The sequence below is a fragment of the Gavia stellata genome, chromosome 8 (genome assembly GCF_030936135.1).
Source record: "Gavia stellata isolate bGavSte3 chromosome 8, bGavSte3.hap2, whole genome shotgun sequence".
Lineage (NCBI taxonomy): Eukaryota > Metazoa > Chordata > Aves > Gaviiformes > Gaviidae > Gavia > Gavia stellata.
The window spans coordinates 16,112,088-16,127,606 of NC_082601.1; positions in this window are offsets into that span (position 1 = coordinate 16,112,088).

The window sequence follows — 15,519 nt, forward strand, 5'->3', positions numbered from 1 at the left end:
TGTCCCACAATGCCTCGTCCACACGTTCCTTGAACATCTCCAGGGATGGTGGCTCCACCACTTCCCTGGGCAGCCTGTTCCAGTTTGTCACCACTCTCTCAGTAAAGAAATTTTTCCTAAAATCCAGTCTAAACCTCCCCTGGTGCAACTTGAGGCCATTTCCTCTGGTCCTGTCACTCGTCACTTGGGAGAAGAGACCAACACCCACCTCTCTGCAACCCCCTTTCAGGTAGTTGTAGAGAGCGATAAGGTCTCCCCTCAGCCTCCTCTTCTGCAGACTGAACAACCCCGGTTCCCTCAGCCGCTCCTCATCAGACTTGTGCTCCAGACCCCTCACCAGCTTCGTTGCCCTTCTCTGGACACGCTCCAGCACCTCAATGTCCTTCCTGTAGTGAGGGGCCCAAAACTGAACACAGTATTGGAGGTGTGGCCTCACCAGCGCCGAGTACAGGGGCACGATCACCTCCCTAGTCCTGCTGGCCACACTGTTTCTGATACAGGCCAGGATGCCATTGGCCTTCTTGGCCACCTGGGCACACTGCTGGCTCATATTCAGCCGGCTGTCAATCAACACCCCCAGGTCCTTTTCTGCGGGGGAGCTTTCCAGCCACTCTTCCCCAAGCCTGTAGTGTTGCATGGGGTTGTTGTGACCGAAGCGCAGGACCCGGCACTTGGCCTTGTTGAACCTCATACAATAAAAAGAAATCTCCAAAAGTTCAATCACCATTTTTCAGGGAGAAAAATTCCAGAGGCATTTTTCCTTCTAGGTATGAGTAGAAATGTCCTATTTTCACTTATGAAAATTTTTAACAGTCCAATCTAACTTCTAATGACAGCAGTGGCGGTTTTTCTACTTGCTTCTGTGGGACCTGGATTTTCATTTCACCATTAATCCCCACGAACACATCCAGCATAAGTCCTACATGTCAGCTAAGCTCTTTAGCTCTTATAAATGTGACTCTAATCCAAATTTTGGGCCTAACAAGGGGCTCATAGTAGTCACAGTAAAAGTAATTACTGGGGGATCCAATTCTTTGTTTGTGAAGGGAGTGTCAGACAACTGGTAATCTGTGTTTGACCTGTCTTGATGGAAGAAAATGCAACCTCAAATAGCAGCTGGAATGAGCATCCTATTGCTCATATATTCTGCCATTAGACACACAGGCTTCCAGCCACAGATGATCATGATAGGCTAAAAGCAAGTCTTTCTTATTTCATGTCAAGGATCTTTTTTTTTAAAGTCACAGCTAGTCATTCCCATGACACTGTTTGTAAAAGGAATAATTGATTTTGGTCATCTTCAAAAAATTTTCACGATTTTATAAACCATGCCAATATAATAACCAACAAATCATCAAAAGATCAATCTTCTGCACAGGGAAGCCTCTTCCTTCTCTGCTGCCGACTAAGATATCAGCTGAACAGTGATCAAAGATGAACTTGTACACTGGATTTTGCAATTACCACGGGAACAAAAAGAAAAATCTGCAGGTGAAGGGTAGATAATGTGATGGTCAAGTGTCAACTGGAGAGATGTTTTCTGAGCTGAAACATTATTTTAAAGTAATAAAAAGTAGCATTCCTTTTATTTCTACAATTTGTACCCAAGAAGGACCAATTACTCAGATTTTGAAAGGTTCAAGTTCAATAAAATATACAACTCTGTCACAGTGCTTTCCAAACCATGGATTTATAAGTTTTCAAGCCTTGGTATTAGCAGTATTTGCAAAGGGGTTAAAACAACATACTACATTTGGGTAGCTAGGGAAACTGAGGTATGCAGTACCACAGTGTTTGGCATGAGGTCATTGGGATGTTCTTCCACTTTGCTCTGCCATATTTTATTCTGCTGCCCCCCAAATTGCATGCACATTGTTGTTCTTACTACAAGGGATATTCTTTTCAGCTGAATTAGAGCAGTGTGGAAAAATGATCGCCTTTGCTCACAAACAAGCAGACTCAGAAATCTATAATCTTTTTGTTGGAAAGCTAGTGAGATGCTGAATAAGAAAATCAAAACCAAAAATCAACATAAAAAACATCCCAAACACCTTTTTGTTCAATATTTCCTCTGCCTAATAGCTAGTTTTGCAGAAGGATGGATGGTTACCCAGATAGAAAAACAGAAACAATTTCTCCAAAGCATAATGCAGTCAAAATAATGGGAGAGAGGCCAGGATAATAGTCACAAAGAAAACTAGTACTCTTAGAGCATTTTTCCTTTCTAAAGCACAAACAAGTTGACAAAGAAGACATAATTATTTTCATTTTGCAGAGTCACAAATCAGCTGAATGAAAAAGAATTTAAGAACTGTGTACCTAGAAGCATATATACCTGCAGTTCCGACTATACTGGCTTAGTAACTATGGAAAACTATTAGACTATGGTCATACCACAGAAAAAGCATGAGATGCACTGGGATAAGTCCAACACCAAGTGCATGAGAGGTGGGAATGGATAAGGGAGAGCTTCAAATAAAAACAATAATGGGATAGATTTGCTGCTGTGGAGGTGTCTCTCTGGTTCCTGTGTTCAATGTTGACTGCAGTCAAATGTGAGAACAGACTCTGGGTAAGTATGGTCAGTCACAGAGATCTCACTAGATAAATAGATGAAGGCTGTGGAGGGTTTTGGAGGAGGTACAAAATATTGCATGGCTCATAGGAAGAGGCAGGGCTGATAAAACATATTGATGACTTGCTTAGTGGGTTTACAGATTGCATGGTTGGCATACTGCTATTTTAATGTAATTTCTTTCAAGTAGGAAAAAGTTTAGTGGATTTGCTTATACGCTTGTACCATACTAAGTAATTCAAATTGCACCACATTGTTGGAGCCCCACATTTGTTAGTAGGTTAATGTGGCAGGAGTTGTAGAATAAGCAACAGCATTTTTTTGTGCATATCACTGTAATGATTATACTGACTGGATATAACAGTACACAAATCTGAAGTCAGAGAACATCAAATTACCCAGCTCTGCTTTCTTTAAAGCAGATCTGGACTAGAGTGACTCAGCTGTCAGACTTTAAAGGGTACCACAGACTTGTAGAGCTTAGGTTCTTCTGAGCTCTCTTGAAATTTACCCCAAATGTCAGATTTAAATCTGCTATACAATAAAGCCTTGAAGGTAGAAAGTTTGAAAAGTAAAAGGTTTAGAGATACTGTAAGGGTGGTGTTTTTTTTTTTTTTAAGTAAATCAATACTCCAAATTCAACCTCTTTTGGAGAGATACAAATGCAATGGATTAGCTAAAGGTGTTTCTTCTTGACAGCTTTTCAGTTTAAAAAGTCAGAAAGTTGAAAACACTTTTACTAATGGAAAATAATATTTTGTTTTAAAATCCTCAATTCATATGAATATGATGATTTTATTTTTTTTTTTCTATACTTTAAGACAGACTGAAATTTCCTCTGCACTCACAGACCTCTGTGGTATTGTTGGATTGGGGATTAACTTTTTTTCTCCTGGGTAAAAATATTTTTAACTACTTCTGTCGGTTCTTAAAAATATTTTTTATCAAAAATAAAGAAATCTAATTGTGTTGGACAAATATGGATGTTCTGTGACAAAGCTACTCTGTCCATAGAAACATTTTGTCAGAAAAATGTTTAATCATAGCTTTTTCATCAGTATTTTTATTCTTTAGTATTTCACTCACTGACTCCTTTGTTTCTTTATCTGTTATTTCTAGCATTTTTTGAGTCTCTACTCAGATAATTAAAAAGCTTTTAGTGGAAACAACTTTGTTCATCTGCAATTTGGACACCTTGAAGAAAGCAGAATCCAACCAACAACCTCAGTTCTCCCTGGTTTATGAAGACCCATATTTCCCACCGCATAGACACCCTCCAAACATTTTGTGATAAGAAATTTTACAGCAAAAAATAGCAGTAATTTGGGAGACAAATGGCATAGAAAATTCAGCTAATGCAAAAATATAGCCTTCTCCTCTTTACTTTTCCCCTTCCAACACTCTCCTCCCTGAAGGTTTCTACTACAACATGAGTCATCTAAAAGTCATTACAAGTGATTGAAAATTTCCATGAACATGGAATAGTTTCCACTGACAGGTAATGGCCAGCCAAGACCTATCAGGTTTGTCAGAAGTTTAGATGAGAATTACAAAAAGGTGATTGACTGCTTGGCTCGTTTCCTCCCATTCATTCAGTTGCCTCTCTGTACTAACTTTCTTCCCAGCATGCGAGGCTCATTGCCTCCCCAAAGAGCAGTTTGCTGGACCCAGCCAACATTTTCTAGGCTAGGGAGGTCTGCAGCTGAACAGGTCGAAAGATATAGCTGACATGCTAGCAGGGAGTAAGCTGGAAACAAAACTAAATTTTGTCTTTCAGAGTGGAATTTTTCTTGAGACTCCTCTATGAAAAATACGGGTTTTCTTAAAATATTACTCAAATTTCAAAATTTTTCTCTGTTCTCACTGCCAAAAAATTCCAACATTTTTAATGCATTTTTATTTCTTGGCTCTTCTATAACTCTCTCTATGGAAATGAATTTGAACTTTGCTTATAAGAGAGGAACAGCTGTATAGTTATTGCTCTCAAGGGTTGACTGTATTTGGAAGATGTGTCAGAACTATGGTACTTATGGCCATACTACATATTTCCCAAACAAATAACAGTAGATGTGTCTCAGGTATTATCCTTTTATATTGACTTTTTCTTATCAGCTTATTTATTTTGCTTAAAACAAAAGCCTGCAAACATATAGCATTCCAGTTGTAAAATTATTCCATGTCACCCACCAGTACCATCCTATTTAACACCAGGTCACCGTGCAGCAGTTACACAGCTACCCAGCATAAGGAACAGAGCAGAATCCATTCTATTCTGTAACAAATGAATCCCAGAAATGCAGCAGAACTACTGTTTCATATAAAACTGTTTCATGTGGATAACAGAGAGGAGAGCAGATCAAGCCTTAAAGCTAATGGACGTAATGGCTTCTTGCAACATGTAAAGTCCTCCTTCTACCCAGAGTATTTTCATTTTTATCAGTGGTGTCTCACCCCTGAAATGAGTTTCAGAATAGCATTTGAGTTCAGTATTATTTCTGTTTGTTCACATTTTAACAGTCTCAAGAATCCCATCAGAGGATCAATAAAGTTTCCAGCTTAGAGTTGAAATTTCCATACGTATTAAATATTCTTTCCCACATTTTAGTAGCTAAATACAGAATTCAAGATATGTGACTTTTTATTACCGTATTCAGCCTACATTTTCTATGTTTATTTATATCCTATAGTCCTGGAAAAGACAGATATAACACCCTGAACCTCAGAAGCTTTTTTGATCCAGCTGTATGAGCTATAAATCATAAAGCTTGTATTGAAGATCGACTGCTTGTCAAGGGCAGTGACTTAGAAACAAAGACAGAAGCAAACCAAAACAAAATGAAATGTATAGAAACAGTTTTGAAGTCTAAAATTATGTACCTTTTTGTTATACTGTTGAAAGAAAGAGATGGGATCATCAGAACAAAAGCTGAAAGCTCAAAAATGGTTTGTAGTAACTGAAATCAGAAGTCATAGTACAACAAAAGCTTATATTTTTTGCCACAGCCTAACTTTTCCCTGGTACTTGTAAGTAGTTATTGGACAAGTAACTAATTTTTATGACTCTTTCAGGTTAAACACAGTAATTTAATAAAAACCGTATCTATGAAAAAACAAATTTCTCCAATAAAAACAAAGTAATAATCACATGCAACTGGAATAATAATGACTAATTGATATTCATTATTTCTTTCTTGAATGAGTGCTAATGTTTTTTTAAAATAATTGTGAGATAACTATCACTCAATGAGATTTCTCTTGTCCAAACAAAGAGACCAGCATAGCATTTCTGGCTTTCATAACTCATACATCAAAATATTTGATGTTTTAAGCCCAACAACATTGAAACAGTTTAGACTTCTGTCTTCATTTTCCTTTTCTTGCTTTTTCACTATTTTTAAGTAGATTTTATTCCTCGTGATTTTGGAGAAAAGACAGAAAATCTGACTTAAGTGTAAATTGAATTCTTTGAAATGATAAAAAAAATCCATAAAAATAAAACTAGGCTTTTATTGCTATTAAAAGAACCCTCAAAATTCTCTGGTTTCTCCTAATCTTTTGGGATCTGAGAACTTTTACAACATTTTGGGGTAGACACTACAGCTGCTCCTTAATACAATTTTTTTTTTAAGAAGCCTTAATATATGTAGTAGCACACAGCTGAAACCTAATATAATCTAATATCAACTTCTTAAATAATATTTAGCTTAGCTGAGTTTTTAGTCAGCAGAATAGCTGCATTACCAAAGGAATGAGAAAGATCTGTCATTTCCATGTCACTGCACTAAATAAAGCTCCCTGTTCACATAGTAGGCAGTTTGAGAGCTTTCTGCCAGTGGTAGGAGAGTATGCAAGTCACTGATATAAAATAATGCTTTCAGATTCCCACCAAGCCCATCCTGGAGGGCCAGGGAAAGCTGCCATCTCATTGCGGTCACAACACGCTCAGGCAGCCTTTCTATCTGGGAGGCACCCAGTGAAAATCGTACGTCAAGCACCAGCCTCAACTTTTTGTCGCAAGTGTTTTTGCAGAGGTCTTGTCCACACTGTCCATGGAAAGAAGCTGCAGGGGCTGGCCCTCCACCATGGTTTCTGCACATGGTGGGAAGGGACCAATGTCCACTGCCGAGAGCAGGGCAAAAAATCTCCTCTCTGGACCTCAGGGTAAGGATTAGTCCTGGCTCAGGCAGAAGCTACACGAGGGTCATAAGCAACACCTAAACCAAAGGTGGTGGCCTTCTCTTGGGTCTGTCTTTCCGCCTGCCTGGTGAGAAACGGAGACATGTTGATGTCTTATTCTCTTCAGTCTTTTGAAAGCTAATATTTTCATTTGGAAACGCCTTACTTAAGCTTAACCAATTGCTTTCTCTTTTTTAATGTTTACTTCTTAAACTGCTGAGTTTTTATGCTTTTTAAACATTATTTACTAGCATACAGATGAAACAACTTAATGCATAAAATCCTACAGATTATTAAGACTTGAAAGCAGGATTAGAGTGCATTTGAGTGATACACTGATACAAACTACTCTTTGATACCTGTCAGATATATGAAGATTACTAAAGATCTTCCCACTCACTCCCCTTAACAGGTCCTTAAGAACCTGGATTTATTGTGGCATGCTTCTATCATCTTTTCATCTTAATGCTCTGAGATTCAACTCTTCTAGCTCTTCTTTATAAAACCCTAATGGTTTAGCCCTTGAAGTCACTGAACTCATTGCACACTGCCAAAGAAAGGTAAGATGGGAAGGAATTCAACCTCATTACTGTGTGAAATACTGAATGGCAAAATATTCTTTTAAAACCCATGCTTAATGTAATCACAAATTTACTCAGAATCACTTGAAACTAATTTAAGTGAGAGATGTCACAAGCTGAAATGTCATTTGTCACAAGTTAATGCCGTGCTATTTCTGGAGAAAACAAATTTAGTAAATAGCCTAATTAAAAAGGATTTGTCGGAATGTAAATAAATGAAGTCGAAGAGATAAATTAGGTGTTTTATATATGGACAGTGAGATTTCTGTAGGGCAGCAAAAAAGAGTATCAGCCACGTGGAGAGCAAAAATGGGACAGAGATATCCTGTGATTTCCAGCCCTTTTTCAAAGGGCTGGCTCCCAGGCCAAGAGATTGCAGCGAAGCATCCTAACAACCTCAAGTCACGAATCACACTATGTTTGGTGCTAGCCAACAGAAAACACCCACTATTTTCAGCCTTTTCAAAGGGACCGTTCTCTGAGCAAAGAAAAAGTAAGAGATACACCGGAGCAGCATAATTTATTCTCTAGAGCTGCTTTTTTCAGAACAAATCTACACTTCAGATATCTGCAGGACTGGCCAGCAAATCTCATGGGAACCATATTAGCAACATCCCAAGTGGAAAGAGACAACAAGGGAGTTCCAGAGCCTGCTTTCCCTCACAGCCAAATAAATAAATATGAAATTTTCTCAAGGGGATGGACTACATCTGAGAATCAAGTTCTCTGAGGACAAATAGTCTTTTGAATCTTTTTGCTTCTATAGAACTTTTTTTAATACAGAGACCCACTTTCACTGAACATTTTCCATTTCCTAAGCTTTCTGTAAAGAAAAAGGATGAAAAAAAATCAGGGAAATGTCAACAAAACCCAAATTCTCATTTTTCTCTGTTCCTCTCAAAGGAAGAAAAAATAATCATCTAGTTTTAACTGCAAGTTGGAATCCTTTTATTCCTGTTCTGAAGAACCCAAGATGCTTGTGGCTGCAGTAAAAATTACAATCAAAGGGACTGATCAAGTGCTTGCACTAGCAAGCAGCAAAATTTCACTAACTCCATCTGGTACAAAATGGCAAAGTTCTTATGATAGCAATGGAATTGGCAGGTTTAAATTATTTCTATGAAAGTTGCTATGTGGATCTGCAGTGGGAAGATCACTTCCACATCACTTCCCACAAAACAGAATTCAGTGAATTCCCAGTAGTGTGTCTGATAAATTTAACCTTTTGTTTTGCTCATGTCTGGGGAGGGTAGAGTTCCTCAAACATATTCATTACTCAGAATTCTACATTGATTTCTTTGCTTCAAATATTAAGCCTATGGATTATTATGAGCTATTTGAGCTATCATTTTGTTCAAAGGGTCAGAGGAATCACATGGCACTGTTTCCGCAGTCTCTTTGATGGAGCACTAGCTTAAAATCCTGTTTCCATCACTATATGCATGTCTTTGAAATTCCCTTTCTGTGATTGTTCATGCTAATGAAACTTGCTTGGTGTGATGTTAATAGGTGGTGAAGTTCCAGATGATTATAGCAGGCTGCTGCATCATTTTAGTCCTTAAGTACGTAAGGCACATTTTGTTTATAGAAGAAAAAGAAAGATAAGATACATGGTCGCTTTCCTAAAGGGTTTAGAATCATGCAATCATATTTTGTCCTAAGCTGAGCTTATGTCATGTAGAGCCATATCCTAGGTATATACAATTATATATGTAACAATTAGCATAGATTTTGACTCATATAATGAATGTGTATAGATTTTTTTTTCCCCTCAGAGCTTTGTTCTAGCTGTGACAGTAAGTTCCTGAGTATCCGGTGGTTATAAGATAAAAGAATACAACTCTGAGCACAGTGACAGTGCTGCTTCTAATTACTTCTGTTAAGCAGGCACGCAGCTTCATCTTGGAGCAGAAGGAGATGCTGCAACCCTCCTTAACCTGCCATTGGGTGAACTGTGGTTTTGTTGCTGCTTTTGTTGTGGAAAGATGAAAGAAAGCCAGGGAATGACTGGAAGGGAGCTGGTGGCTGGCTTCCTTCACTGGAAAAGGTACTGAGGGCTATTACATCAGGTGAGTATTAGTTAGAGTGTTGATTTTCAGGGGAGGCCAAAGCTACACTGTTGTATATAAATAAAAAATAAAAAAAAATAAACAAAAAAACCCCACAAAATTTGCTGCCACAGGAGACTGGAGGCAGAAAGAAACAGCAGCTTCAAAGCAGGTAAAATATATCCCAACAGATACTGAAGGGAATAGTCAAGGGTGTGCCCTTCTCACATCGCTAATCCAGTGACTGCAGATGCAGGGAAGCACGAGGAGAACCCTGCAGACAGCACTCAGGCTCACACAGTCTCCCTGACCCCTTCGGTGACAGTCCCAGGCTGGACGGACCCTTGGTCCGACCCAGCAGGTCACTTCTGATGCTACTAAAAAGCCTAAGACCTTTCCCACATCCTTGGCAAAATATGGATCTTCTATTGAGAAGTTTCCAACAAGCTTGCCAGGTGGACATACTGATTTATTTATGTATCATGCAGGCTGTGAGTACCAGAGGCAAGCCTGGGCGTGGATGTATAGCACATTAGCTGGCCGTGAGCCCGTTCCGCACACAGTGAGAAACCGAATGAGCTGCTTTGCATTTACTGCAGGGAACAGTAAGCACTCAGGCAGTGACCGCAGGATTACTTGCTCTACATTCACACCCCTGTTTACCTCAGATTAACCAGTTCATGCAGCTACATCCTTGGGCTGCTGCACTGAATATGAAAGCTATTTGCTTTTTTCTATTTCCTTGCAAAAGGCCCCATCAACGTGTTCTTGCCTAGGGTGTCTACCTATAGCATAACTGATTCCTACCTGCCTTGTGAATTGCTCATGCATGTTTATGCCACTAGCAAATTTTAGAAATCATGTATAAGATGTTGTCGTTCTTTCCCCTGGATAGAGGTTGGGTGAGATTTCCCAGCTCCTACCCTCTTGTTGTAGGTAGGGAAGCGACAGGTATGATTGCCTGCCCCCTGAAACAGCGTGCCCCATGGGATAGGTGGCATCTATTTCTAAATGTAACAGCATATACTGGGAATCATAGTGTCTCCTGGTGGGACACAAGGAAATCTGAGTATCAGGTAAATTAAAGTCACATCATCTTACCCATCACATGAATCTGACCACCAGGAATTTAATGTAATGTGCTCCGATTTTAGCAACAGGGACACTGATTTGAGACCTCTCTTGCCATTGTCACATTGCTCCCAGCCTGCACCGATCTGCCTGCACTTCCCACTCTTATGACCGTTCACATGCAGAGAAGGACCTGGACATGTCAGTGAACCATAGCTGGTGACCACAATACTCAGGTTAGCCATAACAGGATTTATATTCCAGGCTGCCCTGGCATCCAAATACCTTAAAATACCAGCAAAAAACTTTTTTACTGTGAGGGTGACCAAGGACTGGAACAGGTTGCAAAGAGAGGTTGTGGAGTCTCCATGCCTGGAGATTATTAAAATATGGAGACGGCTGTGGACAAGCTGTCCTAGTTGTCCCTACTTTGAGCAGGGGGTTTGGACTAGACGATCTCCAGAGGTGCCTTCCAATCTCAGCAATGCTGTGATTCTATAAAAATATGTTTAATGTTATTCCAGAGCTGTAGGATATGCTGAATGACATCCAGCTGCTCCTTTAGAGAGGTTCTGGTACCCTGCAGGTCCTGTTTCCCCTTGGCTCACTGCACGCAGGTGCTCACGTACCCTAAGGCAGTCCAAAAGGCAGCATACCCCTATGTGCTGAGGGCTCAGTCTCACACTCTGCCGGAGCCTCCCCCAATTAGTTTTGAAAGCATTTTTCAAAAGAAGCCCATGGGCATATGCTGGAGCTCTGAGTTAAAGTCCTCACTTGGGAAAGGAGGTGAGGGTTATGGAGCCAGCACAGACTGTCTCTCTCAGCTCCACACCTCTTCTCAAATCGATTTGGCAAATCTAATTACTGATACTACTAATAGCAGACTGACTCCTGATTAGTTTTTGGATTTGTTTCCTCAGCAACTAAAAATTGCAGAAACATTTATTTAATGAATAAACTGTGGATTAGCCTGGAAAAACTAGTTCTGCAAATTTTTCAGCAAACTTTCAAATAAGTTTACTTAAGATATAATCATAAACCTCTAGAATTCATATCACCCAATTCTCATAAATTCATGTATGGCCTTAAACTTTTACACAAATATTCAATTGCAAGTGAATATTTCAGGTTTAAATAGAGAGCAATTATTTTTTAAAAAAGCTCTGCAATGCTGATTTCTGATTGCTTAGCATTCAAACAGGAGAAATAAATCCTTGAAGTTAGAGAATCCAATGCAAACAGCTTGAATATTGAATCTCAGTGCTCAGTAAACACCATCCCTAAAGAAGCTACATACAATCAGTGAATCATCCTTCCTCTTGCTTTTTCCCCTCAAACTTCATACTTCAATGTCCCTAATTATTGTCATACTGAATAACTTTGAGAAAATGGTGATCTGTTCACCAGCAGTCCACAAATAGAAGGGAAAAAAAAGTCTTATTTTAAAAAAAAAAAGTGTTCTACACTATACCCATCTCTGCAAGATAGCTAATACTAAATGCAGCAGATAGAATTCAAGCTTCTGTGGAACAGTAAGGAAATAGAGGGAAAACTATATTTAACCATGTTTATATTCACAGCCTCCTACAAAATGGGAGAAATAATCACTTAAGATCAAGAGAGTAGGCACAGATATCATAGCCTCTTGTTATCTTGCTCCAGGTAGGATAAATAGTGGGCGCTGAACACAGCTTAGGTAGGCATAGTTTTAGTGCTGCAGACAATGAACTACAACCTAATGCTAGACACACTTCTGCGAACCGGCCGTACTGCTGTGCTGGAGAGCAGGTGCCCAATGTATTTGCAACAGCTTTCTGTTGGGAAAATTGCCATACACTTCACATGCATTTCCCACACTTCTCCCTAAGCCCATGATTAAGTGTAAATGACTGTAAGTCTCCCATAAATTTGCAATATCTCAAATTTTCTAAATTCTCTGCTGTTGGGCATGTGTGGGATTGTATTAATATTTTAAATGACACAGGGAAGCATAAAGCAGACTTATACGTGCCTCCTTTAAAATGGAGGGCTTCTGGGACAGAGGGATAATTTTTGCCAGGTGTAACAGTGTCTACATCTCTGATTTTTTCAGTATACAGCTGTTCTTCTAGGAAAGGATTTTGGAGCTTAAAAATAGCAAGATAGTTCCCATTATGTTTCCCTTCTTTTTGCCCAACAGCTGTTTGGCTGGAAAATGTCACCAGTACACAAGAAAACAAGAATAAGGCAACAGCTTCAATAGTTCAGACCAAGGCCTAGCAACTGGTCTCTGGTGGTGACCAAAAGGACACTCCTAGAGAAGAATATAAAATTAATCAAGCACATTTCTTAATCTCCAGCCATTTTCAGCTCAGGGATTTTCTGGACACAGTTTGTTTTGAATCTGACTCGGAAAGAAAACCTCTCTAACTCTCGAAACCAATAGAAATTATGCCTAGATTGAAAACTAATGTAGTTCAAAGCTTTCAAATAAATATCCGTAACATCAGATGAGGCCGGTTACAGTGAGGCCGATGAATTAGTCATCTGGTTTCCAAGGTCTCCATTGGAAAATCCACTGGAATCCAAAGGAAAACCCTAGCATGCAACAACTCCAGAAAAAACCCACCAAAACCAAAACCGAAACAAATTAAAAAAGCAGTCTTAAACTCCTAATATATGAGTTCAAACGGGTCAACAAAAATATCTGGAAAGCTGTGCTCTACCTAGTGGAGTCATGCATCAGAGGGCAGCCAAGAAACTTGCTCCTTCCCCTCTGAATATTCATCCATAAAAAAGATGCCTTCGCTACCTGGGAGGAGTGCTCTGCCCCCATTCTCATGCAAGATTAGCAAGAAAAGCAATTCCATGTAATTTCTGCAGCTGGTACTCTGTCTTGGGGAAGGGGTTCTGCTTGCTGTCTAGCTGTAGTGAGATAGTCTCTATCTCTAAGAGATACTTTTTTTTATTTTTATTTTTTCTTTAAATGCCAGCACACTTGCCAAAAGGCATTACTGTTGCAGAAAAACTCGTCTCTAATATCTGCATCTTATTCCTAAAACAGTTTAGCTTTTTATTGCCACTGTTTATAGAAAGCCTACAGTAATATAAACGGCTTTCATAAAAGTTGCCAGGTTTTTAGCAGCATGCTGCGCCTCCACAGCAGTTACAACAATTCTGCTGCTACAAAATAGTATCCAATTGCAGTAGCTACTGGCAGAAGCACAAATTGTTCTCTTAGGTTGGGCATTGCTGGAATATGATCACATTTGCTAACACCTTTTTTGTTGTTGTTTTTGTTTTTTTGGCAGGAGGAAATGTTTCCTTTTCTTTTGCCACACAAAAAGGAAGGAACAGGGAGATGTTTGGGTTTGTGCCCTGTTAGGAGAATGATTTTGTTCTTCTTATGATATGGCTCTTAATTATACTTCCCTGCTTGATGATTGTATTAGAAATTCAGCTTCCCACAACTGTATTTCTCCATGGAAGTTATGCAGCGTGTCTAGAGAAATCCGAACTTCTCTCGTTACATGATGCCAAGACTTTGGAGAAAACCACTTGCTCTCAAGCACTCTAAGGGGCTGCCTGTAAATCAGGATTAGGCCTGTTTTCTCTATAAGCCAAAACATATCCAAAGCAGCTACCATGCTGCAAAAGCTATGTGGTAGAAGAACAGTCATAAACCCCTGTCCCAGGAGCAAATATACAGACTAGAAATGAACATTAACTTTGACGTGCAGAATGCATTTTACTGTGTAATCAGAAAGCTTCGAAACTACAGCCAGACATCCAAAACCTGAAAAACTTCCCTTTGCCAGTGCTGAATAAAGATCATCTCCCTGGACTATCTCATGTCCTGCACTCACTCATTTCTAAGCAATACATTATGGTCCCTCACACATGTATTTGGGACATAACATAACTGATTCTGTGACACATAGGCAATCCCTTGCCAGTCTTGTCTGGGCCTTACCGCAAAGCTTTTGAAAAATTTCTGTCACTGAGTTAGAGCTTTTGTGCATTTCTGACTTCTCTCCCTCTTTCAAGAAAAAGCACCGCTTCCTAAACTTACCAAACCACAACTGCGATCCCTGCAAGTAGCCAGAGATGTCCCATTTGCAGTACAGTATTGCAAGCTGAACTGAGCTTTCCCTTTAGGATTGAAATTAGGGTTTGCTGGGAAAAGATCTCAGTACCTTAGGAGGTGTGTTTTCCTCAGGTTCACACACTGTTTATGATGGCCTGCCTGGCATCTGGCTGTAGTGTAGAATTTCAAATTTGTTTTTCCTCCAGGGAGCAGAGTACTAATCTACAGTAACACAGGTTGTAGGAATCTAATCATTGTAGCATGACCCCAAATGATCTTGTTATGCATTCAGCTTCTGCCCAGTCTATCTCAGGGATTGACAAAAGTTTCTGCAGTCTGGCGATAAGGAATGTGGTCGCATCCATTTATTCTTACTTTACTAGCCTGGAGACAGCAATATATTCCAGTCATTCAGATGAGAGACTTGCTGATGAGCACGTGGCAATAAATGGGAACCAGTGAATTGCGTGCAAAACCCACAGTGTGGCTGTAGTGAAAGGCAAAGCATACTTCCACGGAGGTGTGCTGCTGAGAGAATCAAAAAGGCAGAGAAGTTGGCAGCATCCAGCTTTTTGGGACAGTTTGGACTTAAATAACAAAAGGCAGCACCATCACTCTCAAGGACATTTCCAACCAGATCTGAAAAATGTCCTGAAAGCAGAGGGTGGTTTATCCACCATTTTCCTTCCTTTATCCCATGGTAGTTGCTGCCTGTAGACTTGGAGGAAACAAGTAAGTATGTGGGGAAAAGGGAAGCTGCTCGCCCTGACATCATTGCCTTCCCTGAAAGGATGGATCTGCAATGAATAATCGATGCATACTTTCACCTCATTAGCATCTCTGTCCCAGGCTGGGGGAATCACTTCTACATTAGCTTTTACAGACACCACACTATAAGAGTCCTGAAGGAGGCAAAAATCTGCCTCCATCTCCTTGCTTACTTAGCACTTCTTCATGCGTTAGGTTCAGGTGATGGTACTGAACTTTCAGGGTATAGTGTGG